The sequence below is a fragment of the Papio anubis genome, chromosome 4 (assembly GCF_008728515.1).
Source record: "Papio anubis isolate 15944 chromosome 4, Panubis1.0, whole genome shotgun sequence".
Classification (NCBI taxonomy): domain Eukaryota; kingdom Metazoa; phylum Chordata; class Mammalia; order Primates; family Cercopithecidae; genus Papio; species Papio anubis.
The window spans coordinates 27376513-27403003 of NC_044979.1; the positions used below are offsets into that span (position 1 = coordinate 27376513).

At 41.0% G+C, this 26491-nt stretch overlaps 1 long non-coding RNA gene across 2 annotated transcripts in view; it reads right to left on the minus strand.

Annotated features, from left to right (window-relative positions):
- Positions 1 to 2369: 2369 nt before the first annotated feature.
- Positions 2370 to 26491, minus strand: part of LOC103883245 — a 73475-nt gene continuing 49353 nt past the window's right edge. Inside the window, exon 3 of one of the 2 annotated variants that reach the window (XR_645410.4) lies at positions 2370 to 2818. This is a non-coding gene — a long non-coding RNA (uncharacterized LOC103883245). Of the gene's footprint in view, positions 2819 to 9557; positions 9966 to 26491 lie in introns of those variants that run through there. The other variant, XR_645411.4, reaches the window with a different exon arrangement.

Here is a 26491-nt window from a genome sequence, read left to right on the forward strand (position 1 = left end):
TTGCATGTACTTTTAGTAGAGATGGGGTTTCGTCCTGTCGGCCAGGGTGGCCTCGAACTCCTGGACTCTGGTCTCGAAATCCTGGACTCAAGTGATCCCCCCACCTCAGCCTCCCAAAGTGCTGAGGTTACAGGCGTGAGCCACCACACCCAGCCTAGGACTGGCAAACACTTTCTGTAAAGGGCCAGCCAGAAAATATTTTAGGCTTTGCAGTCTGTATAGTCTCTGTCACAACTACCTAACTCTGCTGTTATAGCACTAAAGCAGCCATAGACAATCTGTATACAAATAAGCATGGCTGTATTCCAATGAAACTTAATTACAAAAACAGGTGGTGGATCAGATTTGGCCCTCAGGCCATAGTTTGCTGACCTCTGGTCTAGAGCAATATGTACTATGCAAAAACATCTTCACCTACACTACAGTCTCCTCAACTTTACTGTAATTTATCTCAGTTGTTTTGAAAAAAAAAAAAAAACAGACAAATGAAGTGAATTTACTTCCTCTAGCAGAGGACAAGAAGAGGCTGACCGTGCGGTAGGAAACTATACAGCATTTGTACCAGGGCAAGTATGACACTGAACAAATCCCCTGGCCACTTTGTCCATGACTGCTTATTTAGTTTAATGCTGAAGGCCAGACTAACACAAGCAATGTCTCATTTGTTTTGTTTCATCCCACAGCTTCTAATCTCAAATACTCATTTAACAAATGCATGCTGGATGTCACAATAAGGATGGCGCTCCAGTCCTCCTTGCCTACTCGGAGTTCCCTGAATGTATTGTGCTATTTCACGCCTCTCTAACTCTGCACACAATGTTCCTTCTGCCTGGAACACACTTAGCCCTCTTCTCTTACTGGCTGACGCCTACACGCTGATCAAAACTAAGCTCAATGATACTGCCTCTTGGAAGACTTCCCTGAGTGCACTTCTACCTCCTCACCCTCAACCTTCAGCCCGCACACTCAATCTCGGCATTTATTCTACTAAACTCATAATGAAGATAGCTAATGCTTACATGGTACCAGGCACTTACTATGGGCCAGGCACAGTTCTATCCTGTCATTTCATTGAAATTATTGGTATGCTTGCCTGTTTCCACAAGACAATGGTACATTCAGAAACATTTATTGAGTACTTTGTAACTGGTATGCTAGGCAAAGTAAATAAAACAGTAACTTACAGACCATAAGCCCACTGAGGGAACCTACTGCATGTTATTTGTCTTTACCTCTCAATACCTAGCAGTGTCCAGAGCAAAGGTTTTGTTTTAATTTTTTTTTTTTCAATCACTGCAGCCGTGATCTCCTGGTCTCAAGCAATCCTCCCACGTCGGCCTCCTGAGTAGCTGGGGCTACAGGCGTGTGCTACCATGCCCAGCTCATTTTTTAAATTATTTTTTATAGAGACAGTGTCTTGCTATGTTGCCCAGGCTGGTCTTGAACTCCTGGCCTCAAGCAATCTTCCCACTTCGGCCTCCCAAACTGCTGGGATTACTGGCATGAGCTACCCATACGTGGTCAGAACAGAGGTTTTTGTTTGTTTGTTTGTTTGTTTTTGAGACGGAGTCTCACTCTGTCACTCAGGCTGGAGTGCAGTGACATGATTTCGGCTCTCTGCAACCTCCACCTTCTGGGTTCAAGCGATTCGCTTGTCTCAGCCTCCTGATAGCTGGGATTACAGGCATGTGCTACCATGCCCAGTTAATTTTTGTTTTTTAGTAAAGACGGGGTTTCACTATGTTGGCCAGGATGGTCTCAATCTCTTGACTTTGTGATCTGCCCGCCTCGGCCTCCCAAAGTGCTGGGATTACAGGCGTGCACCACCACACCCGGCCCGCAGAAGTTTTAAATTAATATGAGATGAACAAATGAAAATGCCACTTATATGGTACAAAATATGTGCTAGGCCATGTTCTAAGCTCTTTACATCCCTAAGCCTCAAGACAACTTTATGGGGTAGCTGGTATAATTATCACCATTTCACACACGGGAATTGAAGGCATGGAGAATTTTTAGGTAATTTTCCTAAGGTCACAGAGCTAGTATGTGACAGCTGGTTCCAGAATCTATGCTCACAACCCCTGGATGAAATGAAAGCTTGGGTGACTCAGCATAAATCCATTTCTACTCCTGGGAGAGTCATTTTTTTTTTTTTTTTTCCGAGACGGAGTCTCGCTCTGTTGCCCAGGCTGGAGTGCAGTGGTGCGATCTCGACTCACTGCAACCTCCGCCTCCCAGGTTCAAGCGATTCTCCAACCTCAGCCTCCCGAGTAGCTGGGATTACAGGCATGTGCCACCATGTCTGGTTAAGTTTTTTTTTTTGTACTTTCAGTAGAGATGGGATTTCACCATGTTGGCCAGACTGGTCTCAAACTCCTGACCTCAGGTGATCCACTCACCTCGGCCTCCTAAAGTGCCGGGATTACGAGCGTGAGCCACCGTGCCCAGCCCCTAGGGAAAGTAATTTAAAAGATGCATCTTTGAGAACATAGATTGTCCAGTGGTACCAGTCACGTGCTTAAGCTTAGGAGTCAGAGAATTTGTTCACATCTGGTCTCAAGTGCGTGATATAAGTGAGTGATATTGGTAGTGGCATTGACAGTACCTGCAAGGTGCAGTCTTACATTTACAAAGCATTATGGTTGCATTCTGAACTCTGATCTGATTTCTTCCGTCACCCTGTCTTCTTCTCGGGTGGTATGCATCAATGCTCGGGCAACTCCAGCACAGTTTCTGCCAGCATGTCTCTGCCATGTTGACTCTTCCCTGATGGCAGGCAGGTTATACAGTAGATCCATCCGTGTTGGCCTGTTCCCTTGGACACATCGGCAAATTAGCATTTTGGAGAAGACTACACGGAAACATCCATAATACTGGTGAACCTGGCTGGGCGTGTGCATCTTTAAAAACGTATTGCTAGGTGGGCATGGTGGCTCATGCCTGTGATCCCAGCACTTTGGAGGCCAAGGCAGGCAGATCACCTGAGATCAGGAGTTCGAGACTAGCCTGGCCAACATGGTGAAACCCCGTCTTTACTAAAATTACAAAAAAAAAAAAAAATTAGCTGCATGTGGTGGCAGGCACCTGTAATCCCAGCTACTCGGGAGGCTGAGACAGGTGAATTGCTTGAACCCGGGAGGCGGAGGTTGTAGTAAACCGAGACCATGCCATTGCACTCCGGCCTGGGCAACAAGAACGAAACTCCATCTCACAAAAAAAAAAAAAAAAAAAAAAAAGCATCACTGCCAGTCATTTATAGAAGGCTTTGGAAGTTCCCATGGGGCCTTGCAAGCAACATGCCACTCAGCAGGGAAGATAAAGACAGGGAGAGACAGTGACTGGCCTGCAGCTGTCTCTAAGGACAGGCTTGCTCTGCTGAAAAAAACAAAGAACAGATATTTGGAATAGAATTTTGCATCTGAAACAAATATGGATTTGGATAATTTTAGGTTTGAGCATTAAGACATTAGAAAATAAAGCCAGGCACAGTGGTGCACACCTATAGTCCCTGCTACTAGGGGGGCGGAGTTGGGAGGATTGCTTGAGCCCAGGAGTTTGATGCTGTAATGCCCTGTGATCGTGCCTGTGAATAGCCACATAGTGTGACCCCGTCTCTAAAAAAAACCTAAAAAAAGAAAGAAAAGTGATCACAGAGTCCCTGCAGACACTTGAAGTCTATGGTCTGTCTGAGTAGAGAACAAATATGTCCATTCTCCCACCTCAAGGCAGCTTAAAAAAAAAAAAATGTAACCCTTCTTCTTTACTCCCTTTGCAAATTAGGTAACTAGGAGGAGGTGAACAGTCAATTTCCTCAGTGGCTTCCACTGATGGTTTAGAGGACCCAACGAGGTACCAGGGCCAGGACTGGTTCCTACAAGCTTCCTGTTCTCAGTCTGGGGCACAACAGAGGCTAAAAAGAATTCAAAGATTCAAGAATTGGCTCTTAGAAGCAACCATGTGTCACCATAGAGCTGGGCAAGATTGTGCTTGTTGACTTTTCTCCTAGTCAAGAATTAACCCTGAGACTTCTCTAGGAAGACATTGATTGCCTGGCTGGAAAACATTGATTGCCTGGCTGGAAAACTTCAGAAACATTGAGTTGACCACTATTCTCAGGCACCTGTACATACATTTTTCAGGGCATTGGGTAGAATTTACAGCATCTTATTTTCCAATTAAAATAATCTGTTACTGCATTTGTAGCCTGTTTCATATGGTTTAACATTTAATAATTCTCTGTTGCTTTTATTACGAAAACTTGCATTCTCTCATCTAGAGCAGAATCTCCCTGAGGGCAAGATTTATGCCTTCACTTCTTTGGACTCCTCCACAGGACCAAATGAAGGAGTACAATGGTGGGTGGTCATGAGGGAATGATTACAGGACATAGTATTTGGAGACCTGGGCAGTTCCAGTGCTCATCACCCCCCGTCAAGCTGAGTATAGGTCCTCAGAAAGCACTTAAGTCTCAGAGTTGCCATTTCCTCATTTTCAGATTGCCTCTCTTACCTTACCGGTTGTTGGGAGGATCAAATAAGATAATGTCTGTGAAAGTATTTTGTGAACCAAGATCTGCTAGCTACTGAAATGTAAGAAGTCATCAGAAGAGGCACTTAGGAAATATCTGATTGATTTTTAATGATAAGATATTGTCTTCCCCTTTCTCCTTTACGTTCAGCTCCTTTGAGGGTGTTATTTTGCAGGATTTCACTTTATATGAGTAGCAAAACCACTCCACGTCCGCCTGATACTGTGTGGTAGGTCCCCTAGTGCATTTCACCTCATAATTACCTTAAAATTTGACTGACATTTAAGCAAACCAACCAAAAAAGTCACAAGGTATGCCATGGTCACATTGATCACAGAGGATTTGTCAAGATCAATGCATGAGTACCCCACTGGCATTTCAGAGCCTTTCTTGTGCTGCTGCGTCAGCCCACTAAAATTATACCCTAGGCAAAGATTATGTATATTTCTGTACTCCAGCACATAGTTCATACATGAGAGAGTGGCAGATCATTGCTCTAAGCCCAGGCCAGTGAAAAAGAAAATTAAAATGTGGCAGTATAATGGGGAATTTCACAAAAAGGTGACACTATAAAACAGACTCTTTAAACGACTCATTTATTTGTAGTCTTTATTCTCTATTTGTTCTTAGCAAAGAAGACAATCTATAGTAACAGAATTCTATATGACTCATTATAGAAATCTTTCAAACATGGTTATTCCTTAAAATGCTTCTAGAAGATATAAGGTTTAGTCTCAGGGTTTCTTCTCACTCAACTGGAGGAAAAAATAGAGATGCTAAGGGATAAGCTAAGTTGTATATTCCAGAGATTTGTTTATATAAACTCCTGATTCCTCATCTAGTTCTTTGGGCCCAAATAACATGAAAGTAAAAATAACTAGACAGAGACAGCTTGGCTGCGGTAAGTATTGTCTTCTCTTACTGAAGCTTTTCAATTCCAGTATTTTCACACGCTATTCCTGAATGCTATGGGAACCTGTTTTTCCCCAAGTTCAATCATATAGTGTCAACTGCAGGACAGGCATCCAGGTTTGAAGCATTTTGTCAACATATTGAATCCAAACCAGTTTTGAACTCTATGAACTCTATTGATGAACATATTTATGATTTTTTTTTTTTTTTTTTTTTTTTTTTTTTGAGATGGAGTTTCGCTCTGTCGCCCAGGCTGGAGTGCAACGGTGCGATCTCGGCTCACTGCAGCCTCCCCCTCCCAGGTTCCAGCAATTCTTCTGCCTTAGTTTCCCGGGTAGCTGGGATTACATGCACGCACCACTACACCGGTTAATTTTTGTATTTCTAATAGGGATGGGGGCCGGGTGTGGTGGCTCATGCCTGTAATCCTAGCACTTTGGGAGGCCAAGGCAGGTGGATCACCTGAGGTCAGGAGTTCGAGACCAGCCTGATCAATATGGTGGAACCCCATCTCTACTAAAAATACAAAAATTAGCTGGGTGTGGTGGCTTGCACCTATAGTCCCAGCTACTCAGGAGGCTGAGACAGGAGAACTGCTTAAACCCAGGAGGTGGAGGGTGCAGTGAGCTGAGATTGTGCCACTGGACTCCAGACTGGGTGACAGAACGAGACTCCATCTCAAAAAAATAAAAAATAAAAATAAAAAAACCAAATAGAGATGAGGTTTCACCATGTTGGCCAGGCTGGTCTCAAACTCCTGCCTCAGCCTCTCGAGTTGCTGGGACTAAATGTGTGCGCCATCAAGTCCAGTTAATTTTTTTTCTTTTTGTTAGGGATGGAATCTCCCTATGTTGCCCAGGCTGGTCTCAAACTCCTGGCTTCACATGATCCTCCTGCCTTGGCCTCCCAAAATGCTGAGATTACAGGGGTGAGTCACTGTGCCTGGCCTGAAGCCTCATTTTTAATAGATGTTAGTAGCTAGTAACATTAAAGTCATACTAAATACCAATACATTTTAATGTTTAAACCTGATAACATGCTTATGCATATCTAGTTTTCTATAATAATTTTATTTTCATCAGATGCTTTTCTTTCTTACTCTCAAATCTCTCCCACTTCTTCTAGGGCTGATGTGAGGCCAAGACTCTTTCATAATCAATACTGGAGAGAAAATACCTAAGAGGAGGAGGAAGTGGTGGATTTAACATTAATTATTATCTTCCTATGACACCATGATCTCCTCCCTTTGCTCGAAAAGTTGCAGGAAAATAATGGTGATGGGAAGGGGAAAACATCCAACTGCAGAATTGATTATTTGTCCATTTACCCCCAAAATATATGGTGAGTGGCAGGCATGTAAGGGTGTCACTGTACTCTTGATATTGAGGGAGAGCATGAGGGGCAAATATTATAACACAAATGTTTCAAGATGGAGAGTTTCTTGTACATACTAAGTCATTTATTTATTATATATATAAATAAACATTTTTGTAGAGTACAAATAGCTTTCTGTATGGAATTATTCTAAGATTTATCAAAATGAATACCAGTTTGTAACCAAATCATTCCCATAAGGGATCTAAAATACTAATTTTAAGAAAGAAATAAATTAGAATGACATTGAGTAGAAGTTATACAGCTTTCTTTTTCTTTTTCTTTTTTTTTTTTTTTTTGAGACCAAGTCTCACTCTGTTGCCCAGGCTGGAGTGCAGTGGTACGATCTTAGCTCACTGCAACTTCCACCTCTCAGGGTCAAGTGATTCTCCTGCCTCAGTCTCCTGAGTAGCTGGGATTATAGGCACCCGCCACCACCCCCGGCTAATTTTTTGTATTTTTAGTAGAGATAGGGTTTCACCATGTTGGCCAGGCTGGGATTACAGGCATGAGCCACTGTGCCCGGCCTTATACAGCTTTCATAAAACATTTGTTTCTTCTTTTATATTGTTCCTCATGGTAAAAACAGCAACATTTCTATATAAATGGTAACATTTACACCATTTGCTTCATTTTAGGATTTGTGATTGCTCTTGGGAACACGCGTCCTGCTGTAGCATGAAGGGGAAGGTATAATTTGGAGCCAGACGAAAGAAAAAAGGTTTCTTTCAGAAGCAATATATTTATGTAAATGTAAGAATATCAGAAAAGGATTAATAATTTCACCAGGTAGTCTAGAGCTACATTTCATATGCAAGTTCTTCACAGAGCTATGACAAACTTTGTAGGACTCAAGTCTTCCATGGAAAAAAGGTCATAAAAAGTCTTTTGGCTGGGCGTGGTGGCTCATGCCTGTAATCCCAACACTTCAAGAGGCTGAGGGGGGAGGATTACTTGAGACCAGGAGTTCAAACTGCTGCGAGCTATGGTTGTGCCACTGTACTCCAGCCTGGATGACAGAGCAAGACCTTGTCTCTAAAACATAAAAAATAAATGTTAAAAATAATAGAACCAGCCAGGTGCGGTGGCTTACGCCTGTAATCCCAGCATTTTGGGAGGCCGAGGCGGGTGGATTACAAGGACAGGAGATCAAGACCATCCTGGCTACCACGGTGAAACCCCATCTCTACTAAAAATACAAAAAATTGGCTGGGCGTGGTGGCGGGCACCTGTAGTCCCAGCTACTCAGGAGGCTGAGGCAGGAGAATCGCTTGAACCCAGGAGGCAGAGGTTGCAGTGAGCCGAGATGGCACCACTGCACTCCAGCCTGGTGACAGAACAAGACTCCATCTCAAAACAACAACAAAATAATAATAATAATAATGTCTCTTTTAAAAACCAAATGCAATGGAGATAGCAAGCCACAAAGTGTATTACAGTATTAGTCATAATTATTTGCCTTATCACTCTTGATAGCTTATTTTGCATTCAGTAGAGTTAGAGAAGTGTATGGATGAATAGTGATCATAATTCTTCTCCACGTGGACTTTAGAATTTTAGGATAACAGCTGGCCTTCTTGCTTCAATAGGTAGACCCTGAAAGGAATCTGGGAAGTGCCGGCCACAGCAGCTCCATCAAGACAGGGCTCATTTCCAGCCCTGCTTCAGTGAGTAGCGAGATATTTGTTGCCATCTAAGTGTGATGTTGAAGGAAGTGAGGAAAATAATCTTCCTTAATTATTACATGGTGCCCATGACCTTATTTATTATTTCACTAGTAAAGAAATAAATTGTATTTCTTCTTCAACATATTCACAGTGAATCTCTGAGATACAGGAATATGCTTATTCAGTCAAGAAAGGTATTTATTTATATAAGAGAAGCAAGAGCTTCAGAAGAAAACTTTCTAGTTAACAGCAGAAGGAAATACCTTTTTTAAAACGATCAAGCCAGTAAGTCTAAGGAAAGGGGGGGGAAGGAAACAATAATGAAGTATAATACATAGTAAAAATAAAATGGAAAGAATAAAAAAAATCAGGTACCACTGAAAACGTAAATGAGTTGAATCTCTGTCAAAAGACAAACTTTTAGATTGGGCTAAAACAAAATTAAGCTATGTCTGAGGAATTCACGTCTAAGAAAGTGACTATGAAAGTTTGCAAATAAATGACTGGGCAGATATATGTCAGGCAACTCCAAAAGCAGGAGTGTTCAACCTGAGAATGCTGATTGCCAAAAATAACAACAAAAAAGGAAAAAAGCAAAACAAACAAAAGCAGGAGTGCCAATATGAACAAATTCAAGGCCAGAAGCATTAAACAGGAACAAGAGACTGGAACGATTGAACAGACTGTGGTGAAGATTGCTAGATGCTTATACAATGTCCATTCCTCTTCATCCTTGCTAACAAAACTTCAATTTAATTTGGAGCAGCAGTGTGTCCACATTTTTTTTTAAGTTAATTTTTCCATCTCCTTTTATAGTAAGGGGTAGACAATAAGTTGTAGGTGGCTCATGCCTATAATCTCAGCACTTTGGGAGGCCAAGGTGGGCAGATCACCTGAAGTCAGGAGTTTGAGACCAGCCTGGCCAATGTGGTGAAACCCTGTCTCTACTAAAAATAAAAATTTAAAAATTAAAAAAAAAATGGCTGGGCATGTGGCAGGTGCCTGTAAACCCAGCTACTCAGGAGGCTCAGGCAGGAGAATCGCTTGAACCCAGAAGGCAAAGGTTGCAATGAGCTGAGATAACGCCATTGCACTTCAGCCTGGGTGACAAGACTGAAACTCCATCTCAAAAAACAAAAAACAGTAAGTTGTAAGCAGAAGTTAATGGATGGGGCCTACTGAAATCTAACTCACCTGGATTACTCATTTTTACTCTTTTTCCTCCTTCCTGTCTGGAATATGTATGTGATGGCTAGAGCTGCAGGAGCCATCTTGCAACCATGACTTGAAATATGGGTGCCACACACTAAAGGTGACAGAGTAGGAAGACAGAAGCAGCTTGCATTCCAGATGACCACAGAGGTACTATTCCAGTCCTGGACTTCCTACCTCCAAACATCTTTTATATGAGACAAACACAGCTTCATGTACTTAAGCCACTACGATGTGGGTATCCTTCTTTATGCAGCCAGCCCAATTTCCTGTGATATGAATAGAAACATGACAAAGATACACGAGTTATCAGCTATTATGCACTAAAAAACAGTGCAAAATAAAAATCAAAAGACAAGGAGCATTTGATGAAATTATAACCGTAGTGGTAGATTTTAATACATCCCTTTCAGAATTTGATAGAACATGAAGTCGAAAACAAGCAAGAATATAGACAACTATAATGATATCATCAAAGGCTTATTATATACACATATATAAGAGTGTATGTGATTAGTAAACAGCATAAAAACCACATATATATCTTGCAAAAAGGGAATATGCAATCTTTTTTTTTTTGAGATGGAGTCTCGCTCTGTCACCCAGGCTGGAGTGCAGTGGCACAATCTTGGCTCACTGTAACCTCTGCCTCCCAGGTTCAAGCGATTCTTCTGCCTCAGCCTGCTGAGTAGCTGGGGCTACAGGCACGCGCCACCATGTCTGGCTTTTTTTTTTTTTTTTGTATTTTTAGATGGGGTTTTACTATTGGCCTGGCTGGTCTCAAACTCCTGACCTCGTGATCCGCCCTCCTTGGCCTCCCAACGTGCTGGGATGACAGGCATGAGCCACTGCGCCCGGCCCAATCTTTTTATATGTGTATGGAACATTTAAAAATCAATCACATATGTGACCATAAAAGATTGTGTAGGGTACACAAGAAAGATGTTGGAAACAGTCTGTTCTACAGCTTGCTGGCCAAGTGACCTTGTGCAAGTTATTTAACCTTTCTGGGCTTTGTTTCTTTGGAGAGTGGAGATCATAATAGCCAGAATTTTAATCTTTTATCATTATTACTGTCCCTCCCAGCCTAGCATTTTCCAGCCTGAGGTCCATTTACCTACATGAAGCTGCTAGTGCCACATGTCACTAGCTCTATGTAGAAGCCGTCGATGACTGTCACTGTTTCCCATTGGAGGGTCAACAGCAGGCTAGAAGGTTAGCTTTTCTCAAATGGGCCTCAACTGAACAGTGAACACAGGGTTGTCTACTACAGAATTCAAGAGCAGCAAAAGAATGTTAAATGGATGAATTGTTATTTGCAGGAAAAGAAACAGGCACCATGTTTCCAATTATTCTTCATTTCAGACAGCGACTCGCTGTTTCCATTGGCCGGCACAGTAGCTGAATGGGGAACACTATGGAGTAAACCTGCTGAAGAAGGATGAATGTGCGCCAGTGAATTTTTTTGACACAGTCCTAGCTTTATTTTTGCTTATTGCTGGCAAGTTAATGAGAAAGTCAATATAAAACAATTGACAAAAATTTTGTAAATAAGGCTTAAAAGACAAGAAATCTTTATAGCTCCCCAAAAGATAAACTTTTTGTACCAACAAGAGTCATTTGCAACATAAGACAGAACTTCCAAATTTAGCTGTTGGTTAAAAAAAGGAAAACAATAGTATAAATCTTTTTAAAAACCCACAAAATAAAATATTTTTATTGTCAAAAAAGCAAAATATTAAAGCACATGAAATATTTTAAAATACATAAAGAAAAGATAGATTTCCATAAATAAGTACTTCAATACATAAAAATATGTGAATCTGTTAAGAATACCATTAATTGCATATTTTAGGAAATTATTAGTTTGCATAAATTAAAAATATATAGGATATGTTACAAATTACAAATATTCAATGTTTTGATAAAATAAACTTTAATAAAAAATATTAACTTCAAAGTTTATCCCGGAACTTAGAGGGAAGGCAGAAATGAACTGAATATAGTAAGTTCCTCAATTCATTTTAGGTCACAAACCAGGGATAAAATAATCAATGTCAGTGGGGAGTAAATGGGGTATTTGTTCCTTTGCTTTTGGAGATCTGTAATAGCATCATCAGAGTAATATTTGTATTTTTTTTTTTTTTTTTGAGAGGGAGTCTCACTCTGTTGTCCAGGCTGGAGTGCAATGGCACGATCTCGGCTCACCGCAACCTCTGCCTCCCGGGTTCTAGTGATTCTACTGCCTCAGACTCCAGAGTAGCTGGGACCACAGGCATGTGCCACCACACCCAACTAAATTTTGTATTTTTAGTAGAGACGGGGTTTCACCATATTGGCCAGGCTGGTCTCAAACTCCTGACCTTGTGATCCACCTGCCTCTGCCTCCCAAAGTGCTAGGATTACAGGCATGAGCCACCGCGCCTGACCTGTTTGTATTTTTATATGTTTAATCTCAAACATGTTGACATACCAAAAGAGAAATGGGAGTTATTTGGGTGTCCAAAATCTTCCCTAACTCTCTAGATGTTCCTATTTTTTCTCAGCATTATTTTAGGGCATTAATTCTTTGACAATACCTACTCCTTCCTCTTTTTTTTTCTTTTTTTGAGACAGAGTCTTGCACTGTTGCCCAGGCTGGAGTGCAGTGGTGCGATCTCGGCTCACTGCAAGCTCTACCTCCTGGGTTCACACCATTCTCCTGCCTCAGCCTCCTGAGTAGCTGTGACTACAGGTGCCCGACACCATGCCCAGCTACTTTTTTGTACTTTTAGTAGAGATGGGGTTTCACAGTGTTAGCCAGGATAGTTACAAACTCCTGACCTCGTGATCCACCCGCCTCGTGATCGGCCTCCCAAAGTGCTGGGATTACAGGCATGAGCCACTGCGCCTGGCCTACTCCTTCCTCTTTTTAAAAAATGTTGTGTGATTACAAAATTGGCTCTCATCTTTCTGCTTAGAATCACCTAACTTCTGTACTCATAAATATTCTTTCCCTGTCTTTGCTTAAGCTATTGTCAATCACAGAAGCTCCATCTTTTCATATGTGGGAGAACATCAAAATCAGGAAGAAGTTTCTTCCACCTACTCTATCTGTCTGTCTGTCCATCTATCTGTATCTATCTATCTATCCATCCATTCTATCTATCTAGCTAGCTAGCTATCGTCTATCATCTATCTATCTATCTATCTATCTATCTATCTATCTATCTATCTATCTATCTATCTATCCATCCATCCATCCATCCATCCATCCACCCTATCCATCTATCCTTCTATCTATCTATCTATCTATCTATCTATCTATCTATCTATCCATCCATCCATTCATCCACCCACCCACCCACCCATCCATCCATCTGCCTATCTATGTATCCATCCACCCGCCCTATCTATCTATCTATCTATCTATCTATCTATCTATCTATCTACCAGTTATCAGGGAGGGAGACAACTGGGGAAGAGAGACAGAACAGACTTGTCCTGTCTGGATTGTACTGGAAACTTAGAGTCTGTACTTGCTGTTCTTCTGTAACTCTACTCAAGAGTGCAATATTGTCAGAATGAAATGAATTATTTTAATTCAACTTGGCAGGTAGCAGTAAATATTTACTGGTTTGAATTATCAATTCTCATCAAGATTGGTACTGAGAGCTATATGAAAACAATTAGAAGATTTTTCTTAAAGGATCATTTTTTATTCCAAAATTTGTGATTGTAAAATGTGTATGCGTCTGTTTAATCACGTCAGGCACAGGATCATCTTGTATTCCTGCCTTCTCCCAACACGTGGAGGTCAGATGCCTCGTGCTGCCCTCACCTCATGTCGGGAAGAGATACCACAAAGTAATTTTGTAGGATAAAGGAGGATTAAGAAGAGAAAACGGGTTCTGAAGAAAATGCAACACACGAAATCAGGAATCTCCCTTTCTCTGGAACTTTCAAAGCCTTTTAAAATCTTTTTTGTCCCCGTTATTTGTTTTCCCATCACCAGGCAAGAAAATTCAGTTTTTCCGATTAAGAGTGCCATCTGTGTCTCTGAAAAAGGACACATATTGTGGAATGAGAAGGAAATGGTGGAGTGAGGGATAAATGGGGATCAAAAGTCTTTAAGGTCTGGAGAAGCAAAGTAAAACCTGAAAACTCAATTCAATTGTCAGTTTCTTCCTCCAGTAGCACTTCTGGTGACAAGAAAATCTGTAGTAAATGAAGACTATGTTGTTTTGTTTTGTTTTATTTTGTTGTTTTGATTTGTTTTTTAAATTCAGCTCCTACAGGAGAACACTGTTTTTGTTTTTGTTTTTTAAGCTGCTCCTTGTGGAGCAGCACTGAGTCAGCTGAAAACTATGTTTCTGTGTGTGTTTTTTTGTTTATTTGTTTGAGATGGACTCTTGCTCTGTCACCCAGGTTGGAGTGCAATGGCACAATCTTGGCTCACTGCAACCTCCACCTCCTGGGTTCAAGCAATTCTCCTGCCTCAGCCTCCCAAGTAGCTGGGATTGCAGGCGTGCACCACCACACCCGGCTAATTTTTGTATTTTTAGTAGAAATGGGGTTTCACCATGTTGGCCAGGCTGGCCTCAAACTCCTGACCTCAGATGATCCGCCCACCTTGGCCTCCCAAAGTGCTGGGATTACAGGCGTGAGCCACCACGCCAGGCCAAGACTATGTTTTTATAAACTTAACCTGCATCATCATTCTAGGACTCTGATATGTCCCTCTTCCACTTGTTGGTCAATAAAAAAAATTCATCTCACTCATAATCCGATCATTTCACATGAGTCAGAATGCATGACTGAGTCAAGGTTCAACTAGCTATAGTATTTTTCCTCTCATTAGATTTAATATTTCCTCCAAGATGGGCTTGTAGGTCAGGTATTTCCTCACTCCCCGATAGCTACAGATTTTTGTTGTGTCTGTTGTATGAATGTGCATGTGTGTGTTTGTATATACAAAATATGATGTATATATAAGTATTTGAATAGTGTTACAAATGCAAATTTAAAGAAAATATTGATTTTTGTCAGTTCATTCAATGAAAGCACATATTCACTAATGCAAATCTCATGTTACAGAATCCACCTGATTTTCATTTTTTTAAATCAAGTAATTTTTACTCAACTTTTACAAATTTGACTCAGTCATTTCTCATATGCTGGGGATCAAAATCTCCCTACTACATTTAAGTCATTCATCATAGCTGTCAAACATTACACAAAGACTTACAGTGGAATGAATACTATGGATCAAGTAGAAGTGGTTGCTCCCCAATTGCTTCTGACAGCATTTCTATTTTCAGTGTTTCCTGAAATGCCCAACAACAGGTTTGTATACGTCAGAACCTTTCTTGCTGCAGTTACTATAGGAGACAGTACAATGGCTTTTCATGGTGTACAAGAAAGGTAGATTTCAATTTCTATTCTCTAACTTTGCTAGGTCTTCAGGTATGCTCATCAATAAATTCTTGTGTGAACAGATTAACGAACTCCAGATCAACTCTTCGAAGGCTCTTCATTGCTTTGGTGGAAGGTGAAAGGCTCACACTAGGTCTTGCGTTCACAGCTCTTCTCCACCTGGCCCCAATCTAACTGCTACTATGTCCCTTCTGTGCTGGTCCCACTGGTCTCCTCATTGTTTCCCAAAATACACCCTGGACATTTCCACCTTCAGGCATGTACTCAAGCTGTTCTTCTCAACTAAAATACCCTCTTTCTTTTGCTCTACAAACCCAAGTTCTATCTGTTCTTTGTCAATGTTGTATTTCTTAATTATACCAAATAATGCATAAGTATATCCTCATTAGAAAAATATTCAAACAGGCCAGGTGTGGTGGCTTATGCCTGTAATCCCAGCACTTTGGGAGGCCGAGTCAGGTGGATTACCTGAGGTCAGGAGTTCGAGATCAGCCTGGCCAATGTGGTGAAACCCTGTCTCCACTAAAAATACAAAAAAATTAGCCAGCCGTGGTGGCGGATGCCTGTAATCCCAGCTACTTGGGAGGCTGAGGCAGGAAATCACTTGAACCCGGGAGGGGGAGGTTGCAGTGAGCCAAGATTGCACCATTGCACTCCAGCCTTGGCTACAAAAGCAAAACTCGATCTAAATAAATAAATAAATAAATAAATAAAAAATATTTAAACAATATAGAAGTATATGTACAGTAAAAACTGAAAGTCCCTATTAATTCTAGCCCTTCCCTTCTCCCACCTGCCAACTGTATTGCCCTTCTTCCAATATGCTGCTTATCCTTCCGACCCTTTTTCACTGCATTTAATAAACCTATACAATTTTTTTTGCTTCGTTTTTAGGTAAGTGGGGTTACAGTATACACTCTGTCCTGTGGCTAGCTTTCTCCTCTTCAAGACCTATATTAAATTTCCCCCCTCTCCCCAGAAACCTCCCTCACCATTTCAGCATCCAATGACCTCCTCCCCATAACCCTGCCTTGGATTTCAAACACTTGGTATTCATGGTACACTATTGGCTTCTGATTCATCTCTTTATGATGTCGGGTTGTCTAACTTTTTTATGTGTGTCTTATCATTGACATGTAAAATCTTTGAGGGGAGGAATATTATCTTGCTCTTTTGCAGCGTTTAGAACTGTATAATGCCCAAAACGGGTCTTCAGCCTGATTTTCTTAAGTGAACTTTAGGTTTCCCATGTCCTGATCTAAGATGGAAAAGCTCTGCTCAATTGCAGGGAAAAATGAAAATATACTATGATGAAGCACTTCAGCGTTTTTGTGGCCTTTCCTAAGAATTCTCTCAATCTGTTGTACATGGCAGGTTTGTGGATTTCTATTAATATAAATCAGCTGAGAAGTGCAGCAACTTTGTGAGGAGCCAGAGACCCCAGGCAAAAACTTTTCTTCTCTGACCTGTCAGACCAAGGACAGCTCCACGAGTGACAAACCCTCAGAGATGAAATCATCACAGAGTGAAAGGGAGGTTTACAGCACAGGCTGATGTGGGAAAAGGTTGTGAGGGAAGCACCAACTAGCCAAGGGGAACTCAGTCTCTCAGACATTTCAGACTTCTAGAATTTCAGCTCTCACTGAACCAGCTTTCCAATGGAATTAGTCAATGGCATAACAGCCACAGCAATTCAAAAATGCCTTTCATTTTTCCTTTTAAATTAAAAGCTGTAAAGTCGAATTTGAAATTCCTTTAAAAAATGTTATTTTCTCAGCATCACAGAGAAGGCAAAACAGCCAATACAACACATCTGTGTTTTATGTTAAATGCTGTCTCTTGAACAAGTTACTTAATCTTTCTAGGCCTCAGTTTCTTTATCTAAAAATGACTATAACATTTGTGCCTACTTTATTGATTTCTGAGCATTAAAATGAGACAATTTAGTGCAGTATGCAGCAAGGCTGGCTCACAGTAAATTCTCAAAATTGTTAGCTGTGATGAGGGCAATCATGTTATGATTCCTCACGTCTGTGTCAGCAGCTACAAGGGCTCTCTCTCTCTCTCTCTCTCTTTCATAAAGATAGGGTCTGCTGTGTTGCTCAACAGTGTAGTGGCATGATCATAGCTCACTATAGCCTCAAATTCCCGGGCTCAAGCGATCCTCCCACCTCAGTCTCCCAAGTATTAAGATTACAGGTGTGAACCACCATGTCTAGGTGAAAGGGTTTTCTACGTGGGACTTTAGCCAAAGAAGGCATACAAGAACACTGTTGAGCTGTTATAATGGTGAACACTATGAACAACATTTCTTGGGAAATTCTATTTAATTCCTCCATCCCCATTACAGTGAATTTGCTTAGAATCTTTATTCAACAGACTATTGCTTGAAAATAAATGGGTTATTAAATGGAAAAATCTCTTTTTGTGAAAAATTTTCTCTAAAATCCTATTAGTCATAACTAGATAATACATTCCTTTTGACATCTTTAAGTCTGCTATTAATAATCTCAATTCTTAAGTCTAAATAACCATTTGAAAGGATCTAACTCAATTAAGAGTTTTGCTTTATCAAAAAATGTTCTATTGTCTCAAAAAAACAGCTTCCAGATCCTTCAAATGAGGCCATTAATCAAAGCAGATAAAATTAATTTTAGTTACTAAATAAATACTTAGAATACTGCAGATAACCAAAGTAGTTAAAATTAACAGTAAACTGTTAATTTTTTGGTCTCAAATAGTTATCGAGACACTGTGACATATGCAGAAAAAATCTGAAGCAATGAGCTGGTTAATTCAGACACTGATATTTGGGGCATCAATTGATTACAGGTTTCAGGTTGAATTATTCTGTTATTCAATTGTTTACTCCACTTAGGCAATGCCTATATAATAAGTTAACTTAGGCTATCTTAATAATTGGTGTGTGTTTGTTAGTGTATTGTCTAAGGACATAGGACTTTAGATGAGAAAATGAGGGTTTCGGCTGGACACGGTGGCTGGCTGGTGCTACAGAGAACAGCCAAGTGGGAATCCTTAATGTCTACCAATGGGGACAGGGGTAGCTAGAATGAGAAAACTAGAAGGGGGCATTAATATGGTGGCTTAGCCTTGATCCATGTACATGAAGATTATCAAGATGCATGGGGGCAAGTTGTGTGGCTTTTTTTTTTTTTTTTTTTTAGCTTTTCTTGTTTCATAATTGTGTCCTTCATAATCAGGCAGACACAGCCTAAAATTATACAGGAAGAGTGGCAAAGAGGAAGGAGTCAGGAATGAGAAAGTGGAGGAATGAGATGTGGGAGGCTAATGAGCTGTAGGGCCAGCCATTGATGTCAGGATCCTCAGAACTAAAAGTAGAAGCCATCAGCCTGGAGACTCACGCTTACCACTGATACCCAACAATGCCACCTAGATGGTGGTGAGTTAGTTGTAACAGTAGTTTCTTTTGAGTATTTTAAAAAATGATTATTATAAAAAATTAAATAGCACATTACAGAAAGGATATAACCTAAATACAGAAAACTGAAAGGATTTAGAAAAAATAAGTCACCAATAATTTCATTAGCCTAATGCATTTAATATCAGCATTGGGGTTAATTTCCTCCTAGTCCTTCTTTGGGTGTATATTTAAAGATAAGTGAAATCATACTCTATAAAGTCGTGGATTCTATTATTTTAAGTATAACATTGCCTTGTAGCATTTTCCTTGTTGCTAACCAGCCTTTCATAACTATCCTTTTAACAAGTGAATAATATATCATTAAGTAAATGAACAGTAATTTACTTAATTTACCTGTTTCTGTATATTGTTAGATGTTTAGAATCTTTCCAATTTCTTGATATTATAAATACCACATTAGTATACATTTTTCCACGTGTTTTCTTTTCCACATTTTTTTTTTCTTTTGAGACAATCTTGCTCTGTTGCCCAGGCTGGAGTGCAGTGGCACCATCACAGCTCACTGCGGCCTCAACCTCCCAGGCTCAGGTGATCCTCTCACCTCAGCCTCCTGAGTAGCTGCGACCACAGGTATGTGCCATCATATCTGGTTAATTTTTTATATTTTATAGAGACAGAGTCTCTCCATGTTGCCCTAGGCTTGTCTTGATCTCCTAGGCTCAGGCAACCCTCCTGCCTCAGCCTCCCAAAGTGCTGAGATTATAGACATAAGCCACCATACCTGGCCTTCTTTTCCACATTTTAGATTATCTTCTTAGAATCGACTTTCAGAATTTTCAAAACATAAAATGTTCCAGGAGATGGACATTTTATGACTCTTTATACTTACTGCCAAATTACTTTTCAAAGGGATTATAACAATGCCCAGTCCCAAGAATGGTGTAATGGTGTATGAGAGTAGCAAACCTCATCATACCCTGGAAAACAGTGGATCATTTCATTAATTTTTTTTTACAGCTTCAGTTTCCAGGTTGTGATATAAACAAGTAAACAAATAGTATGTTAGATGCTGATCAGTACAATGGAGAAGAGGAAACTGGAGAGAGGGGATGTGGCAGGGGGAGTGTTACTGTTTTACACAGGATGATCAGGAAAGGCCTTTCATAAAAGATGATATTTAGGCCAGACGCAGTGGCTCACATCTGTAATCCTAGCATTTTGGGAGGCCGTGGCAGGCAGATCACCTGAGGTCAAGAGTTTGAGATCAGCCTGGCCAACATGGTGAAATCCCATCCCGTCTCTACTAAAAATACAAAAGTAGCTGGGCATGGTGATGGGCACCTGTAATCCCAGCTATTGGGGAGGCTGAGGCAGGAGAGTCACTTGAACCCAGGAGACGGAGGTTGCAGTGAGCTGAGATTGTGCCATTGCACTCCAGCCTGGGTAACAAGAGCGAAACTGTCTCAAAAAAAAAAATATATATATATATATATTGAATAAGAGCCAAAAGAAGTGAGGGATAAAGGTGTAAGAACAGACTGAGGAAAGAGAGTTTCAGGCAGAGAAAACGCTAAGAAAGGCCCTAAGGCAGACCTATGTCGGACAATGTTTGGGGAACAGCAAGAAGGCCAGGGTGGCAGTGCCCAGCGAGAAGCGGGCAAGGAGGAAGATGAGCTCAGAGGGAATGTGGGCAGCCAGGCCACTGAAGGCTTTATCAGCCATTGTAAGGATGTTTCTTTTACTCTGAGTAAGATGAGAAGACATTGAAGTGTTTTTTGAGCAGCGGCAAGTCAGGAATTGGCTTGTGTTTTATATGATTATGTTAGCCGATGTGTTCGGAATGGGCTAAATGTGCTCGAAATCAAACTCAGCATCTTTCCCGGCAAACCTCCTACAGTCTCAGCATCTCCATCCTCTGACTCACCCATGCTCAAAACCACAGTCATCTTTTACATCCCAAAACCAATTGTTGCCAAGCTCTGTCAATACTACCTCCATAATGTCTCTTGCATTTGCCTTCTCTGTCCATTCCCACGGCCAAAAGCCTACCATAACCATTTTCTTTTTTTTGAAATGGGGTCTCCCAGGCTGGAGTGCATGGGCATGATCACAGCTCATTGCAGCCTCGACCTCCCAGGTTCAAGCAATCCTCCCATCTCAGCCTCCTGAGTAGCTGGAACCACAGGTGCACACCGCCACTCCCAGCTAACGTTTATGTTTTTCATAGAGATGGGATTTCACCACGTTGCCCAGGCTAATCTCAAATTCCTGGGCTCGAGTGATCTGACTGCCTCGGCCTCCCAAAGTGCTGGGATTACAGGCATGAGCCACTGTGCCTAGCCCCATAACCGTTTTCTAACTTATCTCCCAGCCTTCTACCTCTCTGCTCACCCTCCTACCATCCAGTGCCGCTAGAACAATCTTCCCAGCAAAGCTGATCACTCAGGGGTCTTCGTGTTATCTTGGTTGTCTCCCTGCTCTTCACCACTCATAAGGTCCAAATTCTTCAGAATGGAATTCAAGCCCTACTACAATTTGATCTTAATCTAGTGCTCAAAACTTATCTTCCATTGTTTTATTCAGAATTAACTGTGCCTTCCTGTCTAACAAGTTCCTTGAACCAGCTCTGTACTTTATTACTGTACATCTTTGCTTACATCATCTCCACTTTCCTGCACCTTCTGTTTAAAACACCCTTCCCTTGGGCTGGGTGTGGTAGCTCACGCCTGTAATCCCAGCACTTTTGGAAGGCTGAGGCAGGTGGATCATGAAGTCAGGAGTTCAAGACCAGCCTTGCCAACATGGTGAAACCCTGTTTCTATTAAGAATACAAAAGATTAGCCAGGTATGGTAGCGTGTACCTGTAATCCCAGCTACTCAGGAGGCTGAGGCAGGAGAATCGCTTGAACTTGGGAGGTGGAGGTTGCAGTGAGTGGAGATCACGCCATTACACTCCAGCCTGGGCAACAAGACTGAAACCCTCTCAAAAAAATCAAACCAAAACAACAACAACAACAACAAAACACCCTTCCCTCAAATCCCTACCCAGTAATCCTACTCACACTTCTGGGATCCCAAATATCACTTTCTTCATGAAGCCAGCCCCATTCTCCCTGACTGTAATGATGTTTTTGTTCTTCTGTGCCCCCATAAATTCTATTCCACTACTCATACATTCCGTACCACATTATACTATTGCTTTGTGAATATGCTTTCCTTCCTGCTAGGTGATAAGTTCCTTGAGAATCCGTGTCTCGTTCATTGTTGTAGCTCCTACAGCACTTATTTCAATGCCTTGAACATAGTAGGTGTCCAAGAAATGTTTGTGGAACTTAAATTCCCCAAGGCCTTGTTGCCAATTTGTTCTTGGAACAGAACTAGAATTCAGGTCATCTGATTCCCAGCTCCCTATCTCTTTCCCAATACCATTCTATCTCTCTGTCTTCTTTCTATGATTCATTGTCATCTCATCTGAATGACATTTGAAACCGCTAAGGAATTTTACAGAAGAGTGACTTAACAAAAAACAAATGCTGGAACATATTTTCCATGTAGCTATTTAAGCCAAAGTGAACCTAGTGAAGGGGCACTAAAAATTTGACCCTGAATAAAAAAATAAAAACAAACTACAAAAAACCCCCCCCCCCAAAAAAAACGTGGCACATATATGTCTAGAAACATTTTAGCTTCTTAGGGTTTGATTTTTGGCTTGCATTAATCTTATAGTAGTCAAGTTGCCATGTTTCTTGGTATGCTATAAAGTTGTAGTCTGGGGGAAGAAATAAAAAACAAATAAGTGGCCGGGTGTGGTGGCACATGCCTGTAATCCTAGCACTTTGGGAGGCCGAGGCAGTCAGATTGCTTGAGGTCAAGGTTTTGAGACCAGCCTGGCTAACATAGTGAGACCGCATCTCTACCAAAAAAGATACAAAAATTAGCTGGGCATGGTGGTATGTGCCTGTAGTCCCAGCTACTTGGGAGGCTGAGTTGGGAAGGTCGCTTGAGCCTAAGAAGCAGAGGTTGCAGTGAGCTTAGATCTTGCCACTGCATTCCAGCCTCAGTGACAGAGTGAGACCCTGTCTCAAGGAAAAAAAAAAAAAAAAAAAAAAACCCAAAACAAATAAGTGTATTTTTCTGTTTAAAACTCTTAGCAAGATTTTTAGCCCCTAATAATATAAGAGGGTTTAAACATTTGGGAACAAGGCCCTGTGGCAAAGCTTAATTTGCAATTATTCCAATCCTCCCCCTGCCTTCCCAACTTGGAAAAATAGCCCAAGGAGCTACTGTTCTAAACTGGGCATCCTCTTCGGTATTTGAAATTTAAAAAGTAAATTATACCCATGATACATGTTGTATACAAGTATAATATATGTAAAATGCAAATAAAATTGTCATAGCATTTAATAACTCATAATAGTTAGCATTAATGATATATACATGGGAATTATTTGTGAGCGAAGAACACTGATGCCCTTAGGAAAAGGAAGATTTGACCAAGTTAAAATATATATTTTAGAGAATGGTTTAATATTTTAGAGAACGGCTTAGTATTTCAGAGAATGATTTCTCTCCTTGGCAGTTTTGTCTTCCTCTCCACTGAAACTTAGAAGAGGGCAGGATTGCTGTGAAGAATGTCCTATTGAGGTTTCCACAAATTCGAATGAAATGGGATGAAATTAAAACCCTCCACTTTACAGGGAAAAGGGATGAAACTGAAGCACTCATTCATCTCAGTCTACTCCATCTCAATCTGAATGTTACAGCAGAGGCTGACCTGTGAATTTGATGTGAATTGTGATAGAATCGTAGAAATGAAAGCAAGCTCTGAAATAGTTCCTTCTACCTTCGATCCTCAGTGGGTGAGTCCCAAACCATTACAAAGTTAGTATTTAAGAAACTTTCTCATAGGCAATTTCCTCCAACTGCACCCTAAATTCTACTTTACAGAACTTCACAGACCATTTTTCATGTGCTCTACAACGAAGACGTGAAGACAGCCTTTTGCCACAGCTAATGATCCTAACCATTTTTCTATCATGTGGGTTACATTTCTGGACTATGGGGAGACAGCCTAGAGTGATGGGTAAGAATTCAGAATTGGAGACAGAGTTGCACTTAAGTCACAGCTGTATGATGATAGGCAATTGACTTAAGCGCTCTAAGCTTCAGTTTCCTCACCCATAATGCAAGCATGATGATACCATCCAACTGATCAGATTACTGTGCGGACTAGTCTAGAACCAGTGCTCTCCAATAGAAATATAATGGAAGCCACAATGTGAGCCACATGTGTGATTTAAAATTTTCTAGTAGCCCATTAAGAAAAGTAAAAAGAAAGAGGCAAAATTAATTTTAGTGCTATATGTTATTTAACTCATGTCCAAAATATTTCAACAAGTAGAAAATGTTCATGAGTATTTTACATTCTCTTTTGTGCACTAAGTTTTCAAAGTCCAAAGTGTATTTCATACGTACAGGTTGAGCATCTCTTATTCGAAATGCTTGGGACCAGGATAGTTTCGGATTTCAGATTTTGGAATATCTGCGTATACATAAATGAGACATCTCGGGGATAAGACCCAAGTGTAAACATGAAAATCATGTGTTTCATATGCAGAATATATACATGGCCTGAAGGTAATTTTATATAATATTGTTAATCATTTTGTGCATGAAACAAAGTTTGTATCAATCGAACGATCAGAAACCAAAGGTGTCACTATCTCAACCACCCATGGGACACTCTGTGCTTGTCTGGCAACATCATTCCTGACGCTCATTTATGTGCTACTGATAAGCAATCATTTTCTCACGTTTATTTAGATGTAAGTATTCAACACTAAAAAATATAACACCAGCTGAGCGCGTTGGTTCACTCTTGTAATTCCAGCACTTTGAGAGGTCCAGGCGGGTGAATCACTTGAGGCCAGGAGATCAAGACCAGCCTGGCCAACATGGTGAAACCCCGTCTCTACAAAAAATACAAAAATTAGCCACGCATGGTGGTGCATGCCTGTAATTCCAGCTACTCGAGAGGCTGAGGCAGGAGAATCGCTTGAACCCAGGAGGCGGAGGTTGCAGTGAGCCTAGATCGTGCCACTGCATTCCAGCCTAGGTGATAGAGTGATATACATATATGTGTGTGTGTGTGTGTGTGTGTGTATATATATGTGTGTGTGTGTATATGTATATATATGTGTACATTTGTATATATGTATATATAACATACTATTAAAATAGTGAAAAAAAGAATGTGTTCAGGATAACTAATCAGCACAGCAGCATCCCTTAGAATACTTGTATCATTTGCTAAACAGCAGCAACAGCAGAGAACAGCAGACTTTGTCACCACCAACAATGCCACTGGTAGCATCATAGTCCTCAAAAAGTTTTGGATTTTGGAGCATTTCATATTTTGAATTTTCAGATTAGGGATGCTCAACCTCCCTAATTAAGGTATGTATAGCATACCTTAATTCAGACTAACCATGTTTCAAGTGCTTAAGAGTCACATGTGACCAGTGGCTATGATATTGGAGAGTGCAAGTCTAGGAAAAAGGCTGTGAAGCACTTAGCATTATGCTAGGTATAGATAATTCTACAAAATCGTCCCGAATGTTATTGTTAGAGGACTGCGTAATCTTCTCAAAGCATTCATGTCTCTAGACTGACCCAGTCTCTCATGCTCTTAGAAGTACCTGGAGAGGTTCCACTGCTTAAGTTTGAGCCCTTCAGTTACTTTAACGGGTACTTCCTTATGGTCACTCCCCATCTACTGTACGGAGAAGGTGACAAAAGGTGGCCTTCTTAGGGGTTCTGCATAGAAAATACACACATGGAGTGTCAGTGACCTTCAGGGTACTGACTTATGAAACCCTAAGAAGGAGACAGCATCATATTGATAGGACAGGATAGGACATTTGCTAAAGCAACCACTTACTCCTATATTTTTCCCCTTCCGAGTAGTGAGGCTTAGGTAAGTAATACATATGATGAAAAGTTGATTTGTTAAATTAAACATAGGCCCAGGTGAGGTGGCTCATGCCTGTAATACCAGCAATTTGGGAGGCTGAGGCAGGTGGATTGCTTGAGTTTAGGAGTTTGAGACCAGACTGGGCAACCTGGTGAAACCCTGTCTCTACAAAAAATGCCAAAAAAAAAAAAAAAAAAGCACAGTGTGGTGGCACACTCCTATGCTCCCAGCTACGCAGGAGGCTGAGGTGGGAGAACAGGCGAGCTTGGGAGGCAGAGGTTGCAGTAAGCCAAGATTGCACCACTACACTCCAGCCTAAGTGACAGAGTGAGACCCTGTCTCAAAAATAATAATAATAATAATAATAAATAAGTTCAACATAGAGTTCCCTTAAAACTGAACGATTCTCCTAGGTATGTACCCAAGAAAATTACAAAACGTACGTTTCCACAAAAGCTTGTACACAAAGGTACACAGCAGCATTATTTATAATAGCCAAGAAATGTAAACAAGCCAAGTGCCCAAGAGCTAATGAATGGATAAACAGCATGTGGTATATTCATACAATGAAATCTTTTTCAGCCACAACAAGGGATGAAGGACTGATACAATATGGATGAACCTTGAAAACGTTATGCTCAGGCCGGGCGCGGTGGCTCAAGCCTGTAATCCCAGCACTTTGGGAGGCCGAGGCGGGTGGATCACAAGGTCAGGAGATCGAGACTATCCTGGCTAACATGGTGAAACCCCGCCTCTACTAAAATACAGCACAATGGAAGGGCTGTGAAGGGCTTGTAGTCCCATACTGGGAGGTTGAGGCGGAGAATGGCGGAACCCGGGGGCTGAGCTTGCAGTGAGCCGAGATCGCTGCACTGCACCACTCCAGCCTGGAGATACAGTGAGACCCGGCCTCAAAAAAAAAAAAAAAAAAAAAAAAAAGAAAACGTTATGCTCAGTGAAAGAAACCACTCACAAAAGGCCACATATTGCATGATTCCTTTTAT